A 16187-nucleotide genomic window follows, 5' to 3' on the forward strand; every position below is an offset into this window, starting at 1 on the left:
CAAACAGCAGCCATTAAGCCCAGGAAGCTTACCTAGTAGTCAATAAGAAAATTTATCAAAGTGATAAGTGTACTCTGACAGAATTATCACCGGTGTAAAGACGAATCAAGACCCTCCATAGACAAATGACCATGAGTCACAGTCGTAGCAAAATGTCTTTTTTGTAGAGAAAGAACCCGAGGGATGCTGCCTGTAAGAAATTGCCTCCTGTTGAAAATTAACCCCAATCTAGCAGAGTAATACAAAGTTTAAGAGCGGTAATTGATGCCAAAATTGGGTCTCAACTTTTCATTCTCTTGCGTTTTTCTGCCGAACACTGGACGAACACGCAATGAAATGTAAAATGACAGCATTGCATGTGTTTCTATATATATTAAAACTATTACGTTCCCAGCACACACTACAAACGTCACAGTAATTATTTGTTAAAACTTTTATTATGTCATCCATACGGTAGTCGGGCCGAAATATTGTAATCGCCAGATCTGTTATTTTTTCTGAGCATTTTCTTGGAGATTACTTGGACAACCTTAATGAAACTATTCAGAAATGACTGCCAGCAACTCGAGAAGCGTATAATAGACATTTTTATTTTTTTAAAATGATCGCTGTTGTCATGGAAACAAATAAAAAATGACAAATGTTGTCCACAAATGTTCTCTCAGAGGGCGTGGGCAATCTGTTTGAAACTTCAAAGAAATAATGATTTTAAAGACTAGCTGTGCTATCTACATTTATTTTTTTTTTAAAATGACGACCATTGTCATGGAAACGGTTTGGGAATCTTTTTATACAACTAATGAGTTACATGTAAGTAACAGTTTTAGTTTAATATCACATTTAAATATTCAACCCATTGTAGACGCCTAAGGCCAAAAAAAAAAACAACTGAAATATCTGTCAAACGGGATCACTTCCGAATCCGTTTTTCCATCGCCAACATCGTAAATGTATTTACGTAGTAATATCCCATTATCGCCTATATATGGTGTTTTTTTTTTCTCCCAACTTATTCGGTACGCTATTAAACATGCCCTGTAAACTATCAACTTTTAAAATGAGGAAGGATACTGACAATTAAGTTGATGTTATAGGGTTTTCAAAAGTCTAAATCAAACTCAACATTTTGGAAATTCCTGGGTCATTATGTGACCTTGTTAGCAAATACAGTAAAAAATTTCAGAATCTTGTTATTTTTAACAAAATCCATGAAGATCATTACTTAAAATTTACAAATACGGAATTGAAGGCAAAAGTACGGTGCCGTTGAAACCAAGAAAATATATAATTGTTCGAACAAATTAAATATTTATGTGGTTGTTGAGGTTTCATGGAAGTTTTACCATTTGCACTGGACATTTAACTATTGCTTGATCTTTTGTTGTTGTTTTTTTTTTTATGAAAATGAACCAAAAGTCTCTAAATCATCATTAACTCTTCTTATTCAAATTAATTCTTCTTCTTTAAATTATTATACACATTTGCTATATGTCCGAAAATTCCATGTATGTACACTGTTAAAGTCATTGATTTTTTTTTTTTTAAAAAAAGGTTGATAAACCAGAAGATAGACATTATAAACAATTCTCTCTCTATCTCCCTCTCTCTGAAATAGTTAAAGGTTAAATTAAAAAAAATCTTCCTTAAAACAATAATTTGTCGAATCAATGTGGATGCATTTCCACATAGTGTAGTGTAGTTTCTCCCTTATCATTAAAATGTGCACCAAACGATTACCTGCACAGAGTTAAGAGCCTAGAAGGCTGTCATATTAGCCTCAGAGTGGGACAGTAAGGGTACCACCTAGTGGTGTCTAGGGTCTGGGGGTGTGCTTCAATCCTTTATTTTTACGCCATTTGTTCCCTCTAAAACAAACCACCATTGGGAAAAAGTTTTGGAACTTAGGTAGTATCCCTTGTCAACTTTTGTAGGGATTTTCGGGACCTCTCGGGCCACTAAACCCACCCAAAGTTTGTCATTTTTTTCACGTTGAAAATTTAGATAAGGGTTAAAAGTTGGCTAGTTTACCCCCTCCATTGTAAAATGTGCATCAAAGATTAAAGGGCCCACAGGATTTAAATTTTTGGCTCCCAGAATGGGCTGTTGGCTTAACACCAATCTGTGCTGTGGAGTTGGGCATATTTCAAGCATTTATTTATGCGTCAACTAAAACCACCAATGATACTGGACCCTGATCAGTGTTAAATGTTTATTTTGGACTCCTTGGAACCAACAAGCTTACCAAATCTTTGTCATTTTTTCCCAATTGTGAGATAGGTGTTAAATTTGGTTAGTATCCACTTATCAGTTAAGTGTGCATCAAAGTTTAACGGAACGGGGGGGGGGGGGGGGGGGCGATTATGCATAGTGTTATCATTCTGCACTCAGCTAGGGCTAAAAGAAATAAAGGTTTAAGGTAGATTGATTTTTTTTTCAGGTTTGATATATAAGTAGGTTTCTGAACTGCTTATTGTGCAACATACAGAAAAAATTCAGATAATAATAAATAAGTTAATCTAAATCAGAAATTTGGTCACTCCAATTTCCTAGAGTTACTGTCCTTTGTGTAAAATATTATCATTGCTATTCATCTGAAACCTAAGATCATTTAGATAAAAATCGTGTCAAAATTTCCATAACCTGTATAGTCCCTTTTCACCAGAGATCCACTACTGTTATTACCCTTTAAAGTTTTATCTATTAATGTAAGTTCTAAATTGTCATGGAATTCGGCCCGAACTTTAAATCTGGAAGATTAGAAGAATTCAAGAAGTATCTTTCATCACCTTTTGTCAGATCTGAATTATGGGTCTGAAAGGTGACATTTCTGTCAATTTCTACAGAACCAAACTAAAGGATGGCTACATATATCACGAAGACTATTTAGATTGAAAAACCAAGGTATATTCATTGTTGGCCTATCCATGTTTGTAAGTTTCTTGTGCTTTTCAATAACTCTATGAATAACCTACTTTTTTCTTCTGAAGGCGTTTGAAAAAAAATTCTTCGAAAATCTCAGACATCTGCTCAATAACACATGTTTATTTTTAGAGTCGAAGTTCAACGATCTTCTCTTATAATGTTCAGCATTCCTTCATCGAGTATTAGTATTAAAATTAAATATTAAATGTTTGAAAAACACCAAAGAGCTGAAGCACTGGTTACTTTGTATGTAATCTGTAAGTGGGAAAACAAAAATAACTGGGGTGGCCAAAAATTTTATGCCATTTTTTTTTTACATAAGATTGATACCTTGGAGTATTCTGATATTGAATTCATTAAAACTACATAAACAGCTATTTTATCGAAATCAGTATACAGTGTATGTTTTCCGAGGTAAAACGATACTATTTACATTGTGCAGATTGGATGACTTGATGTGAGAATATTAATTAAAGAATGTCAATGATTAATTATTTATGGTCAATATTGGATCTTTCGTCTACAATAGTTAATTATACAGTCTTATTTTGTCCAGTTCTCTAGTAGACTGGCTAATTAGTAATTATTTTAGTAAGAAAATGATATGCTTATTTGATAGCTGTAAGAAGGAATGAAATCGAGATCTAGGTCTGCCTGATAAATCTTAATAACACATATTGACTTCTGGCTGTAGGCAGAGTTTTCTTTAGTGAGCAAATCAAAAAATGGAAATTGCATACTTACAAGGAAAAAGACGATTGTTAAATATAATTGCGCGATTCGTGCCTGATTTGTGAATTTACAAGCTGCTTCAAAATCCATACACAGCGGATCAATGGTAATGTAATTGAATGAAAAAGGTGAAGATAACAAACAGTGGTCGATCTAAATGATAACCAACAAACAATACAAATCTGTGAACAGAGCATAAAACATGGACCCCTGAATAATGCAGAGGTAGGATCAGGTGCCTTAGAGAAGTAAGCATCCCCTGTCGACCAGTCAGACCCGCCGTGAGCGTTATGTATTGATCAGGTAGACGGAATAATCCGTAGTCAAATTAAGTATAAAAACAAAAGCCTAACAATTGATATGAAATATGTCAGTCAAAATACGACCCAGTGATAGTTTGTATTTTACTAACAGAGTCATTATTACGATCATAGAATTTACGAAATGCTGACTTTGAACGAGGCCTTTGAAATCCCTGTTACATCAACTTTTCTGTCGGTAACTTGCATCTGTTTATTAAAAAATGATCGTACTTAGAGCATACACTTGAGTATGAAAAGACCGATCTCAAGAAATCTACAAGTGATACAAATTTGTGAAGAGGGCATAAAATACGGACCCCCGGAAATTCCAGGAGTGGGATCGGAAAAGCTGAAGTCATTTCATTTGTCATAGAGTTTAGTTACTGTCGTCTATAGTCAGTAAAACATCAAAATGTGAAAGAGATGGACAGACCCTGTGAAATGTGGTGTCTTTTATTCGAATTCTCTAGGATATATCGAATCGACATATGATGAAACGCCGTGTATAAGTTTTCAAAAAATTTTGCTCATAGAACTATAACAAGAATAGATATGGGTTACCCCATATCCAAGATATTCGACTTTTAATTTATTCGAATTTTCATTGTGCTCAGATGATTTCTAATAAAAAAACAAGTATTTACTGACAAAACGTCAGAGATACTCAAGCTGTAGAAAGTCATAATAAAAGTGCTATAAATATCCTAAAACGACAAAATATTTAGGCTACTGAGTTTCAACATCTTTTGTTGAATAAAATATGCATGCACTAGGAAACAAACTGCATGTTCATATATAACGTTAGATGGACTATCACAAAGTCGCTAAAAATAGTTTTAATTTCACATAGAACATAGACTAAATATAATTAATCGTATAATTTTAAAAATGTATTTAACACCTCGTTCATTTTCAGGAATATTTAAACCAAATAGCATGTTACAGGCCTGTAGCAACGTTTTCAAAGTGAAGGGGGGGGGGGGGCTCCGAAAAATATCCCGCGTACTATATGGGCCTGTGCTACATGTGTACCATCTAGCTTTCCAATGATATAATCTTCTGTAAAAAAAAAAAATTCAAATCAAGTTCAAGCCGTTATGGATTATGAAAGATAGCCCATTTTTTTTAAAATAGCAAAACTATAGATCTATCAAGGATAGATTTTAATTTATTTTTTAATTTTGTGCTATTAAATTACTATCACCCATAGGCAGATGTTAAAGATAGTCAACATGTCACCTTTTAGAACGAATGAACTTGTAATCAATGAACTTGTCCAGAGATGCATTGACGGCCGTTGTTAAACGCAAAGGAAAGCGCGAGATCGGTTGCGGCTATGGAGCATCACTGAATATTTCTTCGTCATAGGATAGAATCCGACATTTAACACTTAATATAGATTTTGAATATACAGATGTTTTGAAGATAAACTTAGTATATTTTCGTGTTTGTAAACTGAGTAGATCGATGACCTAGTCTCGTTTTAGATAGCTCAGCCCCTCTAGCCCAATTTAGGGCTTGAGTAAAAAACCTGCACTTCTTATGAAACTGGTGTATAGTTCTAAACTTCTTCATTTCCGTAGCAAATACTGATACCCAGTCTACGTGATCTAAGCGTCTCTAGCAAACGGTGCACACACCTGTGCTTGCAAGACCAAATAGCCTAGGTCTACACACGTGCGAAGATCCTTTCAGACGAGCTCGGAACATTACGTTGCTTTGCCGAGAGGTTACGATTGCAGGTGTTTAACTATAATAACCATTCCGTTATTCATTAAAAGAGAGAAAAAAACACACAGTTAATGATTAACATATCCATTCAAAAGAAATTATAAGGCAATGAACGAACAATAATAATGACAGTAATATAACTGGTGAAAAGATTTATCATTATCAATCGAAGTATGACCTATATATTTTCGGGAAAAAGACTGAGGAGGCAGCGAGCGTAGGAATATGAAAACTTTTTATTTGCTTTTCCGGGGAAAAGATGATTTTCTTAAAATCTTTTTACGTTAATTTTGTTTTCTTTAACGTATTAAATATACATCATTATTCTTAACATTTGTTGTAATCTTGTATCTACTGATCATGAATGGAACTATTTTCGTCGGAGCAATTGTGTGAAGAGTACCTGACTTTAGTAATATATCTTGAATAGATAATATGCACTGATCGAATATATTAAAAATAGTTCGGCTAATAAAGGAGAACAATAGTGCCCAAAGTAATTTCAACAGTTTGTTGGAAGACCTGGTCTCCGAAGACTTCATAGATGTTGTCAATGATTGACTCCAACATCCTTTTCATAGCAACTTTAGAGTCATGTGTAAAATCAGCGATTTTTAACAAAGTAATTTTGTAGAGGACTTATCACAAGATATGAAAATTTACGTGTTTCAATTTTCGTCGAAGAAGCAGTTGCAATGATATAAAAATCCTAGTTTTTGATTTATGGTGAGGAATTGTTGTATAAAGTGTCTAAAAATCATATGTTTTGATGTCACTATATTTTGAGATGTACACAAACAAACTATATATAATATTTTGTATAATATTTAAATATAAAGTTTATATCTTATAGAGTATATAAAAATAATAGCTGAAACATCTTCCACTGTAAAATTTTACAATGGGCTACAAAAAAACGTATTGCAAGATTCTTGGCAATAGCGAGCCCAGAAACCTTCCATAGCGCCGACATATTTAGTAAGCTTTGTATACAAAAAATTGTAACCTAACGTGTATACAGTTCTGAAAGAGGGATAGATTTTGAAAATTTTTGACCTACATGTATCATGATCCCATGTACGATAACATTAATAGTTAATAGGTAGAGTAACATTTTCTTTTTTTCCTGATGTTTACTCTTAATTAAGTACTCGCCCATGGCCACTTTCGATATTTGTATACTTATACAACAATCTATTTAGAATATATTGTTGTAGTACGACGTACGGTAAAGGTACAGTTCATAACATACGCCACAATGTTAATTCGTATCATTTGTTTACAAAGAGAACTCATAATTTTCTCTAAGCTCCCTAAAATGATGTAGTTTCTATATTGTTCATGTCCTACCACAATAGTGGATCAAAGCTAATAATTCATATTAGAATATGTAGGATAAAATCTTAAGATCAACTGGGCTAGAAAAGAAGAAACTTTTATGTTAGTTTATGACAATGTAGATTTTAAATTGTTCAAATCATGGTCTCCAGGTGTAGGATGAGGCCACAATAGGGGATCTATGTATTAAATTACAAGACATATATTAGAAGAAATCTATAGAAATCTTCTTTAAAAAATTGGACCAGAAAAGATGAATAATACGTGAAGGTTTCGTAACATAATGTGGATTCTAAATTGTTCTAAACATTGCCATAGAGGTAAAGTTGTGTCACAATAGGGGATCAAAGTTTTAGGATGGAATGCAAATCTTCTTAAGAACAACAAAAGAATCATAAATTTACAAACATTAGCAAGTTTTGTGGAGTCATTTTTTTCAATTATGGATCCTTTGTTATAGTTGGGCTTAAATTGGAATCTAATTTACACAATCCACATCAGCAAGATCATGTTAGGCATGTTGTATGGATTCAGAGACACCTTAGAGTTAGGGTAAGGTCACAATATGAGGTCAAAATTTTCATGGGATTATAAAAGAGAAAAAAATATTTTAAGAATTTTGTAAAGAACAATAACCTCTTGTATTGTGTGGGGAGACCCATGCAAAATGAAATACTCTTATCGTTTTGAATGCATAAAAGCAGTGTTGTTTGAAAGACGATGTCAGAAATTGGAAGTTTATCCACATACACATTGAAAACACTGAAATAGATGTATTAAGGGGGTTGGATCCTGTTTTCAAAAGTATTGAGAATTTTTTGTCAAGTATATTTTTAGAATCTACACACATAGCTTAATAAAAAATCGAAACAAAAAATGGGGTCATTGCGCTTCTTTTAGCACTACCGAGCAATTAATATGACCTTTTTGAACTGTAATTAAGTCTAACACATAAATCAATTTTTCAAAGTTTTTCCTCTAATATTTTTTATCCAAATAAATTATTGGAACAAGCACAGTCTTTTTTTCATCTTGAATAGTCACATTAAAATTTGTTACAACAAAAATAGTTTCAAATTACTTCGCATAGTCAATTATTTGACCTTCCTGCACTCAAAAAAATGCTATTTTTCTGGGTTAAAAAATTTAAAAAGCAATAAATCATTTCAAAGTAATGACATTTTTCCGAATTTAAGCAGAATGGTTAAAATTATCTTATTTATTCAGAAAAGAAAATAAAAAGTGGGGGTATGTGATGTTAATTTTTTGATATTACTAAAAAAGTATTAATTTTAAGCTTAAATTGGGCTATTTTTCCCCAGGACTTTCACGATATATTTGCTATATTTGCCAAATATGATGAAAGAATTCATGACAGTTAATTTAATATATAATTTAGGACCAGCATTGAAGATTTCACTGCACAAAATAATTCTTTGTGCAGGCTGCATGTAAAAATAGGAATACAAACTTAACAAAACTGTAAATACTTCGAAAGAGGAAAATTGATCTTTTTCTTCTTAAAAAAAACCTTCCACCACAAAATATAGTTCCTCACTAAATGTTTTCGGTATGTAATTTAAGGAGGTTGGATCCTGCCATCAAAAGTAATGAGAATTTTTTATCAAGTATATTTTTAGAATCTACACACATAGCTTAATTAAAAATCAAAACAAAAAAAATTGGGTCAATGCGCTTTTTTGGCGCTACAGAGCATTTAGTTTGATCTTTTTGCACTGTAAATACGTCAAGTACACATAAATCAATTTTTAAAGTTTTCCCTCCAATATTTTTTATTCACTAAATTATGGAAACAAACACAGTCTTATTTCATCTTAAATAGACACATTAAAATTTGTTACAACAAAAAATTTTAAAATTATTTCAATTATTTGACCTTTTTGCACTCAATAAAATATTTTTCTGGCATTAAAAATTTAACAAGCAATGAAATCATTTGAAAGTAATGACATTTTACTGAATTTAAGAAGAATGGTTAAAAGTATCTTACATATACAGAAAAGAAAATTAAAAGTGGGGGTCTGTGATGTTATTTTTAGCTATTACTAAAATAGTGCTAATTTTAAGCTTAAATTAGGGCTATTTTTTCTGGATTTTCACAATACATTTGCTAAATTTATCAAATATGATTATAGAATTCATGATAACATATAAATTAGGACCAGCATGAAACAGTCTGTGTGCAGACTGCATGAAAAAATAGGAATCCAAACTTAACATACTTTAAATACTTCGAAAGAGAAAAAATGATCATTTTTCTTCTAAACAACCTTCCGCCACAAAATATAGTTCCTGACTTAATGCTTTTGGTATGGAATTTAATCAAGAAGTTTTAACTGAATATAGTTTAATTGGCATTGTGGAATCCAAATTTATTGTAAGAACTAAAACATGATGCAGAATTTTTGAAATATCTGCTCAAAAGCTCAGGAGCGAACCTCGTTAATTGAAAATAGTTTAATTAGCATTGTAGAGCTAAAACATTATGTAGAATTTTTTAAATTGAGGTCAAGACAAAAATCTTCTCAAAAGCTGAGGAGCAAACCTCTTTAAGATCATACTTAACCCTAATCTGGTGTTTTGTGCGTTAACAGGCCCTTATTGAACTGTCACTTAATGAGATTAAGTATAGTCTTGAGTTAAAGAAATAAAATTTACCTGGGATACTAGTAATTCAAAAGTTCCCTGTTTTTAGTAATCTAGATAAATGACTCTGAATATTACTTCCCTTTGTTAGATTGGAGGAATTTTTAAGAAATCGAATTTCCTTTCATCTTGCCTTATATACATATACCAATGTTTATTAGCATGAATTGAAATTTGAAGTAATCTGTAACATCTTGCAATGACGCCGTGCTTTTTTACCCTATATATTATTATAATAGATTAAAGTTAATAGAACTGAAATACCGCATTATTATTTAAAAAATATGCAATTTTCCAAATGCCTGGTTATCTATAGTTCTTTTTTTTTATCCTAAAAATACTTGAGCAATTTCCAATTAGGAAATATAAAATTGACGTTTTTATCACGTTTCCTTAAACATATTTAAGATTGTGTAGATAATTTTCCCTGAATAAAAATGATCAACAATGATGATGAACTTTGAAGAAACTAAAGATACTGTGAGCACTTCAGCAATCAAAATGGTATCCTCCGACTCCATGTGAATAAAATGGCAAAGTTCACAAAGTTTTGCTGTTGGAACCCCCAAATATCTGTCCAATCAGAACATAAAATAAAAGGCAAAATAAAAATGGCAATATGTAAGAAAGATGCTTCATTAATATATAGAAGGATTTGAGGATTAGAGATAGGCCCCTATGTTTTGTTTTTTGTTTAACGTCACTTTTGAGAATTTTTCACTCACATTGAAACGCCACCACTTGCCGCTAGAGGGCTGAAAATTTAGACCTATACTCGTCACTTAGGGCGATTGAGCAGTGAGGGATCTTTTTCGTGCCATCACCTACTGCGACACGTGACATCGGTTTATACGGTGTCATCCGAAGGGCCGGTCTCCACGTCCAGCAGTGGGATTTGAACTCGCGACGTTAGGATCAACTCCTTACTCTGCGAGTCTAGAGCGAACGCTCTAACCCTTGCGCCACGCAGGCAACTGGGCTACTAAGTGTTACGAACGTACGGAAAGACGTGCGGAAGCAGGAACACCCCCATCACTATATCCCCCCAGGCTTGAACATATCTATAACATGAGTATATTCAAATTACTTTGTGAATTCTGTGACATCTTTGTGAGCATTTTCAATTACTTAACTGCTGATTATCAGAACCTGAGGATCAGACTAATTTTACTTAAGGTAGAAAAATGATAATCATGATCGATTGACAGTTAATGTGTGAAGTTATATACAACGCATTGGATTATGAGTGATCGGCTTAACAATAATAGTAATCTCGTTCTGTTCTGTTAGAGAAGACTGCGTCTGATAATCGTGCATGTTCACGTTCAGTGCTGTAGCAACGACAAAGTATCTTATTCACTACATGTTCTCCTGTTAATTAAAATTGGTTAATGTCTACGTTATCCTTATCCCAAAGAGACACATGTAATGATTTACGGAAACCGCATATATTCCGAATGTACAAACACAACCACCTGCTTTAGATGAAAGTTCGATATGGTCCTTCGCCAAATTAGATAAAAATTTGACATTTCTGCGACTTCCTTGTTATTCATTTTCATTGAGGACAATAAATAAAAAAGTTTTTATTTTCTGATTTATTAAAAAAAGACAAGCTGGCTAAGAGGCACATATAACTGGCAAATTCTATCAAAACGGTATCATTTAGATATGAACCCCACCCCCTTAAAAAACTGCAAAGGCTGTCACGACAAGGAAATATGAATATAGAAAATGGTGAGCAGAAGAAAAGTGGTCGTTGGTGATAATTCAATCTTAGCCTAACTTACCTGATGGGAAAAGTCATATCATATGCACTTACATGTGCTGCTTTTAACTTTCACTTCATATGATTTTCTTGTGGAACTGTTTTTTATTTGTTTAATGCAGGCAATCGGGGCAATGCATTTGAAATATTATTGACTTTTTTTTCCTTCTGCACATGTCATTCATGGCATTCAATAAATTGGGTGCTGTGTCAGTGCAACCTTTCATAATACAGATTAGCTAAAGAATGCCAGAGCATAGTATCTATAATAACTAATAAAAAAGTTTGATTAAAAAAGGTTTATAATACACTGTTTCACTTTCTTCACCTGTTGTGCCCTATTATAATCTAATTTGATGTTTAAACATTTGTAAGGAAATGAAAGTTTTAGTTTTTGATCGAATTATTTTTTTTGCCATTATCAATTTGATCAAATTCCATTTGAATGCAAAATGGCATTTCATACTCTAGCAAAGGAATGTTATGGTTCATTGGAAGAATTAAATCAAGCAACTATAAACCGTCTTTTTCCTAACTATTTGAAAGAAAACATTTTCAGTCCGTCATAAAAATTCTCAATGAGAATATAATAGCTACATTTATTTTGTTGGAAAAAAAATAATAACCTATATTAATTATCGTACCTTTGCTACCTCTGGGCTCATACATGAAATAATGTATTATATCTATGTTAAGAAGCACATGTTTTGAAAAGTGAACTATTGCATGTATATCGGGTCGGGTTCTTTTGATATAGCAAACTTAGAATACAAATATATCCCCTACAATAAAAAAGGTCACGTGACGATACATTTGTTGCACTTTACCTATTGTCGCCAGAGATGATTTGTATCGTCAATTATTGCACATATTGTCGTCCATTGGTACAGATGGACAACAATGATAATAAGTACCGAAACGAGCCTCTTATCCTCTGCAGAATAGGCAGAATACACCTTACATATCGCCGAATAATGCTGGCGATTTGGTATAGCCTGAAACAATATTTGAAGAATGTCTTACGAAGGTCATGAAGAGAGAGAGAGAGAGAAAGAGAGAGAATTCTTCGTCTTTTTCACGGATTTATTTCAATCATGTTATTGGGACCATGTTCCGTCTTGACAGTGTAACTTACATTAAATCTGGAGTTTTATCGCAGCTGCTTCATTAGAGCTATATGTAAAAGGTGAGGATAAGGAACGGTAACCAATCTCATAAATCCAGTAATCAAAACGAATCATAAACAGGGTAAAACACGGACCCCTGGGAGCACGGTCCTGTTGACAAGTCAAATCCGCCGTAAGCCCATGTATTGATCAGGTAGGTGATGATGGAAAAGTTGAGGTCATTTGGTTGTCATACAGTGTAGTTGTTAGTAGGCCATTTTCGTCTTTAACCAGTAAAATATGCAAAAATGAAAGAAGATGTAACAGACTCTGTAGTGTCTTTTATTTCGAGTTCACTGGGATATATCGAGTCGGCGTAAGAATGAAAGTAATTTTATTAATTGATTAAACATTGTCGATACAGCTAAATGTTGATTTGAAGGCCACAGCATAAAATGTCAACCACAGAAAGCATTGATTTCATTTTCAATGAATATACGAGCTATTGAAAACTCAAGATGTCTATTTTTGATATAATGATCATGTCCGTATTACTAAAATCCTAACGGATGGACAATACATGTATGTGCAGTTTGGTATATTATCACCGGCGACAATATGTATAGGACGAAAATATGTACCATCAGAGGGTGTAAATTGATATTTTCATATTGAGACATTTCTTTTAAACCTTTAGATATTTTGTTTACCTAGAAATGAATCTAAAAAAAAAAAAGAATCCAACACTTATTGATAGCTGAAGGCTTCCAGAAAAAAATATGCAAATGAGACACTGTATTGTTGTTGACTTTACATCAGAAGTACAACAATATCAATTTTTATATATTAAAGGAAGTTATTGACGAGTGTTGACGGTCCATCTCGAAATACAATGTACATGTCTCGGACCCCCGAGTCAGAATTCCAGTCTAGTCCGTCGCATTTTTCACCTTTCTTGTTACATTTTTTGCCGTGCCATGCCATAGAAGTGAGAGGTTAAAGACCTGCCAAGGAAGAGAGAGGTTTGATGTCTTCGGGGACCGAAGACCTTTAAGGAGAAAGGAATATAGCGGTCAGACGGGTTCGATCGCCGGTGGCCACATAGCTCAGTTGGTAGAGCACCTGACTGGAGATTCAAAGAGGTTTCTGTTCGAATCCCGGTCTGCCCCGTCGCATTTTTCTCCTTTCCTGTTACAGGTTGATATGGTATCCATATATAATTTACTAAATTATTGTATCAGCAATAATTAATTTCATGAAATATGAGAGGTAACGAACAGTAATCAAGCTCAAAAGTCGATTGAAATAATACAGATTAGAAGCACAACAAACACGGACCTCTAAAATCATCGAAGTGGAATCAGGTGCCATGGAGGAGTAAGCATTTCCTGTCGGCAGGTCATACCTGCTGTGTGCTTCTTATGATCGGATATACGGAAGAATCCGTAGACATTTTAGTGTGAAAATACGTAATAGTATAACAATTTGTATGAAAACGTCAGTCAACATTCGATTGTATTTTTGACCATAGAATTTATGAAAGTGTGACTTTAAAGGAGATACCCTGGTAGTCGACTTATTTGTGAGTAGCTTGTCTCGTTTATGATATTCTTTTTACACAAAACTGTGTTCTTTCGCATCGAAGCAACTGGGACATAAACTCTATATGCAGGTGATGATGGCAAAGTTGACGATAGGAAAGTTGAAGTCATCACGTTTGTCATCAAGTTTAGTTGATAGTTTGCCATTAATGTTTTTCTCTTAGACTAGTAATATATCCAGGTAGGTAACAGACTGTGGTAACTTTTATTTCGATTTCAAAGGGAAATAACGAATCAACGTAGGAATGAAAACGAATACTGTTAATTGATAAAACATCGTCCATAGATATAAATCTCGATTTGAAGGCCACAATAAGAGACTTCCTCATTACGTGTAGAAGTTTTTGAATAAATTCTGCTTCATGAAATATGGAGATAACGAACAGCATTCAAGCTGAAAGTTCATTTAGAGAACACAAATTGGGAGCAAAGCAAACATGGACCTCCAAAAACATCAGAGGCGGGATCAGGTGCATCTGAATACAAAAACTTACCCAGCCTCTGGTTTAAGTTTGTTACTTATTTTTAATTTTTTTTAAATTTGCAATACACATAGTGAGATAAGTGTTTGTAACACTTTATTCATCCAAAATAGTGACAAACGATCAGTGATGCACACATTCATGGAAGGTCTCTATATGTAGCAACAGAACACAAATTAAGCAATAAAACAAATGCTTTGGAACAGGTACTGACGTGAATGATTATTTTATTTGAATCATGCAAAATAAACAGCAGTAAAATGTTTTCTTGTGTAAGATATAGACAATTATGAACTCTCTTATGAAATATGAAGATAACGAACAGTATTCAAGCTCAAAGTCCATTAAAACAATACAAATCGGGAGCAGAGCAAACACAGACCTCCAAAAACATAAGAGGTGGAATCAGGTGCCATGGAGGAGTGAGCATCCCCTGCCGACCGGTCACGGCCGCCGTGTGCTCTTTGTTATGATCGGTATATAACGGAAAAATCCGTCGATAATTCAGTGTGTATATAATGGCCTAACAATTAGTATGAAAAACGTCAGTCAGCATTTGACCTAATGATAGATTGTATTTGCTTACAAGGTCATTGTATCGACCATTGAACTTACCAAATGATGACATAAAAGGAGACTGTTGATATTCTTGTTTTATCAACTTATTTGTCAATAACTTATCTCGTTTTAGAAATTGTTCATACGTTAAGTATGCCCTTGACTTTTCTATAACAAAATACTTAACAAAAAATCGTGACATGACAACGCCACCCTCCCCAAACAAGAAGCCAATAGAAAATGTTTTGAATCTAAGATTGCTTTTGGGTATCAATACAGATCCTTAAAGGTATCAAAAAAACCCTTATATAACTTTATTGAATTAATAACTTTTGGATCGGTGTCTTTCGTAAGCTGCAATTTCCATAATTCGGTTAGAAATACGAAAAGCAATTAGACACCTCCAACTTTTACTAATACAAAATCTTTAATGACCTACGTCAGGCCACGGTTTTATGAAACTGCCAATGCTATCCCGAAGTGTGTACTGGCTCTGTGCAGATTACAACTGATTATGTTCTATCCGATTTTCTTTATCAATTGATTATTGTAATCATTCTCAGTCCTTGCAGTCTCCTATAGGTTTAACTTTTCTCCCGAGATATATGTTTGTAAAAAGTTGGCATTAATGAGTCCATTAAATATTTGCGATTGATATAGACAAAATAATGTTATATGCAAATGAAAAAGGGGATTTAAAAAAAAGGAAACATAAATATTTTGGAGATTTCTAATTCGGTATCCCTGAAAAGTCGATTGTTATCATTCGCAAAATTCCAACACATTCATTGAATTTTCAAATGTAAATAAATAAATAAATGTAAAACCAACGAAGCAATAAAAAATCATTGTTTAAAATATATTTCACATTATTCAATATGACAGAATTACAGAGGAAATTTTTGTGAAAAAAAATTAAATACATATTTCCCTTATTTAATCTATAAGGAAAAGTGAAGAGATGATTAAGTAGTCATTTG

The 16187-nt window shown here is 33.2% G+C and overlaps 1 protein-coding gene across 1 annotated transcript in view; it reads right to left on the reverse strand.

The window, feature by feature from the left end:
* The window catches only part of LOC133191655 (tyrosyl-DNA phosphodiesterase 2-like), a 507986-nt gene that overhangs the window by 154371 nt on the left and 337428 nt on the right, over positions 1 to 16187 (reverse strand). The gene's annotated exons all lie outside the window — the stretch shown is intronic.

The sequence above is a fragment of the Saccostrea echinata genome, unplaced genomic scaffold, assembly GCF_033153115.1.
Source record: "Saccostrea echinata isolate AGI-Se365-2 ecotype Australia unplaced genomic scaffold, CSIRO_AGI_Sech_v1 ptg000023l, whole genome shotgun sequence".
In the NCBI taxonomy this organism is placed as follows: Eukaryota; Metazoa; Mollusca; class Bivalvia; order Ostreida; family Ostreidae; genus Saccostrea; species Saccostrea echinata.